Source organism: Canis lupus, chromosome 12, assembly GCF_003254725.2.
Source record: "Canis lupus dingo isolate Sandy chromosome 12, ASM325472v2, whole genome shotgun sequence".
NCBI lineage: Eukaryota > Metazoa > Chordata > Mammalia > Carnivora > Canidae > Canis > Canis lupus.
Genome location: NC_064254.1, coordinates 47,476,376 through 47,480,589, shown reverse-complemented (window position 1 = coordinate 47,480,589; position 4,214 = coordinate 47,476,376). Strand labels below are relative to the sequence as shown.

General features: G+C 37.7%; 1 non-coding gene across 1 annotated transcript; it reads left to right on the top strand.

The window, feature by feature from the left end:
- The first annotated feature begins 257 nt into the window (after positions 1 to 257).
- Positions 258 to 361, top strand: LOC112658763 (U6 spliceosomal RNA). Its single transcript, XR_003135941.1, has one exon. It is a non-coding gene; the product is annotated as a U6 spliceosomal RNA (small nuclear RNA).
- Positions 362 to 4,214: the final 3,853 nt, after the last annotated feature.

Sequence of the window (4,214 nt, the reverse complement as noted above, 5' to 3'; positions counted from 1 at the left end):
TTCCATGTATGTAATCTGTACATGTGTATTGATACTTTCCTGATCACAAAACCTATAAAACACCAATTAAGTTTTTAATCCCAGGTAAGTATGATTTAAGGAAGTTTAATCATCTGAGGAACTAAAAGATAATATTTATAATTACAGTTAAAAGTTGTTTGCAGTGTGCTAAAATTCTATTTTAGTCATGAAATGAGTACAAAAGTCAAGAGAAGAAAATATGTTTTTAACGGGGCTTTACAAAGGAATATCCTCATGTTCACTTCAGTAGTCATGTACTAAAATTGGAATAATACAGAGAAGATTAGCATTGCCCCTGTGCAAGGATGGCAAGCAAATTTGTGAAGCGTTCCATATTTCTCTTTTGACAAAGTCGGTAAATTCAGATAACATTATGATCTAATAAACCTTATTTCATTAATAAACAATATATTCTTTTTCTAAAAGAAGTACAAGATCTCACACATAACATATTATAGCCATTACTGTAGTGAGATAAACACTGCTAACAGTAAGAAATCCTACCTTAATTCACTTATTGAATTAAAATAAAAACACCTATTCAATCAAAGTGACTTGTCAGTGCTGTAGTTTCTACTGCTTCATGAATACATTCCTTTTAAAAGATTAGACTGTTGAAATGTAAGGTCCAGAAAAGAAAACAATAATGCATATCAAAGCTCTAGGTCACAAAGTTTCAGAACTTCAGCTTTCCTTTCCAAGCAAACTTTAATTATATGAATCTAAATTTTCACGAAATTTAGATTAAGGATAATTTAAATTTAAATTAAATTTAAACCAATCCCTCATCCCCGAAAGTGAGTGAATTGTAAAAATTGTTCTTGATTCAGAACATTGAGAGATTTTTATATTCAAGACACATTCTTAACATCAGATTCCTCAAAATACAAAAACCAGAAAAGTATTCTCATCTTTTAAGATATTTTCTTGATAATATTGACATTTCTGTGAATATCCTTAGGCTTGACATTATTCAGTCGGAGACAAATGACTTTAAAATGTAAAGGTTTTCCCCTGGCAGAACCACAGCAACTTGTTCGGAGGACTGAGGGTCCCCAAAAGTCTCAGTGTCAGATTGAAACTTCAAATCAGTCTTCCTGGTATGTAAATTTTGATTAACGTTGTCAAAAGTACTACTTTAAGATTTTCATTCTTGCTTCCAGTTTCCTTTGAATTTCGGTGACCTTGGTTCTTTGTCTTCTATGCAGAAATGTCATACCAGAATCCCAGCAGGTCTCCTGGGCAGGAGGGGTAGGACAGTATATAGCACTTCATGAGAATCATAAAGGCATCTTGGATGACTTGGTGTTCTAACTCCAGTTAGATGGAACCATCTTTGATGGCAGCTTCTGTGAGATATAAGGGCCAGGAAATCTTGTCCCTCCAACAGAGTGAAGGTGGTTGTGTCTGCTACTCCATGGAGTAGCAGCTGACACGGTATTTTCACTAGTGGTGTCTGTTGTTTGTTGGTGTCTTTCAATCAGCTGTGCAGCCCCTTTCTTCCTGCTACTTACCCCTGGTGACATCCAGAGCCTCATTCAGTTATTTAGCAGATATTTATGGATTCCCTTCCAAGTACAGGCATTGCATGACCTTATCCTAGCTGACAGCTTCACAGACATGCACGCAGTGATGGTAGTAGAAGGGAAGAGTTGAGAACTCTGCCTTTGGTATCAAGCAGACTTAGGTAGAAAGTCCAATTCTGCTACCTACTAGCTTTGTGATCTTAAGTTTGGCATCTATAAAAAGAAGATAATACTTCATAGCATTGTTGAACTAAATGAAACAATATACACAGGGATTGAGTAGGTATCTGGCATATCATAAGAGTTCAATAAATTGTGGATATTACTTTGTTATCGTTAGAATTATTTCTGAAATATCCCTTTGGAGCTCCTTTCCAGTATTTTCAACTGTGTATAATTCTCTCTCCCCAGATATCCTCTATAAGTACATCAAACACAGTACTTTTAAAACTGAACCCATTAGCACTCTTAGGAAATCCATCACTATTTTTCTTAGTATCTCCATCAGCCATTATCCTTATCAACAAATATCAGGAAGCCACCTTTGAGTCCTCTTTCTTCTTCACTTCCATATTAAATAGGTCATCTATTCAGTCCTTTTTAACTCATAAATGTATCCCTTTCTCTCCATTCCAATTGACATTGCCCTGATTTATAATTTCATTCCCTCTTTCCTACATAGCCCCTACATACAGCCACAGGATATCTTCTAAGGAAACTTGAGTTCAAATATTCTGTCCTGTTAAACCTACAACTACCTTAATATTTGTTGAACCATGTTCTAATTTTTTTACTCAAAAAATACAGCCTCCCCACTGGCCTCCAGCCTCCCATCTGTGCCCTAAGTCATATGTTCCTCTGCCACGAGAGTGATCATTTAAAAAAATATATCTAACCATTTGTTTCCCCTCAAATGTGGAAAACCATCCACTACTGGCTCCAACATCATTTTTGAGCCCCATCACCTGCCAAATCTATATATGTGTGTCTTTTATATACACTATAGTCGAATAGAGCCAGGTTTTCCCAAATCTTAGAGACTTTCACTTGTCACCTCTACCTGGGATCCCTTCCTCAACCTCTGCCCCTACTCTGCCTTTCCTCCAACTGCCATTAATTCTTTCTCATCCTTCAAAAGTCACTTCCTCTGCAAAGACTTCCAAAACTTTTCCCCTGAGGATATTTAACCAGTTTTGCTTCTGGCTTCATGTTGTAAACATTCCACCATGGGCTTGTTAGACAACAGTTCCTCCCTGTATGACTCTGAGTATGACTCAGACTCCCACCAGACTTTGAGTATTTATCCTACTAGACTTTGAGCTCTGTAGGGCCAAGTCAACAGTTTACTTCTTTATACTGACAACATGTGGTTGGTCTTTGATAAATGTTTGATGTATGAAAGGATGAATGAATGGACAACTTAATCAGATGTGGAGGGAGGGAGCACTCAGTTTGGGAGAGAAATGGACAACACTTACTGGTATTTCTCTAGTGGGAAGGAAAGTAGCATCTCAAATAGTAACAGGTTTTGCAAATGAAAGCATACCATTGTCTTTTCTCTTATAGTGAGAAGCACACTGAGAATTACACAATTACCATTAGATATTCAAGTAGTCAAAGGCCTGTGGAGTCAAAGAGTAAAACAGTAAGGTTTCAGTGCATACTGTGTGTGGGGCCCTTAGGAAAATAAGTAATAAGTGATGACCAGTGTCCAGGTTCATGTGCACAAGGCTTTGGGCAACTGGTGGAATTATTTAGTCATTTGAAAGGTATGAGTGGGCATTCTACGAATAGTAAGAATTAAGGGATACATTGTCCTAAGCCAAGGGACAAAAAAAAAAAACTTTATCTCCAAGCTGGTTCTATTATTATATAAGCGGTATATTACTTTGCTGGGGCTGCCATAACAAAGTACACAAACTGGGTGCCTTAAGCAAAAGAAATGTAATGTCTCACAGTTCTGGAAGCTATGCATCAGAAATCAAAGTATCAGTAGAATTGGTTCCTTCTGAGTCTGTAAAAGAGAAACTGCTCCATGCCTCTCTCCTAGCTTATGTTTGCTGCCAATCTTTGGCATTCATTGGTTTCTGATGCTTAGCCTTGATCTGTGCCTTCATTTTCACTACCTGGGTATGTATCTGTATCCAAATTTCCCCCCTTTTATAAGAACATCATATTCAACTAGGGACACATCTTATTCCAGTATGACCTCATCCTAACTTCATTAATTACAATTGCACTGATTCTATTTCCAAAGAAGGTCATGTTCTGAGGTACAGGAGATTAAGACTCTAACATATAAAGTTTTGAAAGGACAAAATCAACGTATAACAAGAGATTAGATGGTGTTCATCCCAGAAGATCCTGTTCTCCCAGCATCTTGGGATGGTTTACAAGAGACGCAGAGGAAGAGAGCTGGGATACTGATGGCTTAGAAAGAGAAGGGGCAGGAGATCCCTAGAAAACACTACTGACTAAGCACTCAACCAGTGGGACCTGGGGAAGGGACAGACTATAAAAGAAGGCAAGGAAGATCTTCAGAACTAGACCCACCTCTAATTGCTCTCCTATAGGTCATGGAAGACTAACACTAAGAAGCTCTTGGAGATAAAATCACCATGACTTGAAGGTGTTCAGGATTGGGAAGGTATTGTGCCAACTGACCTA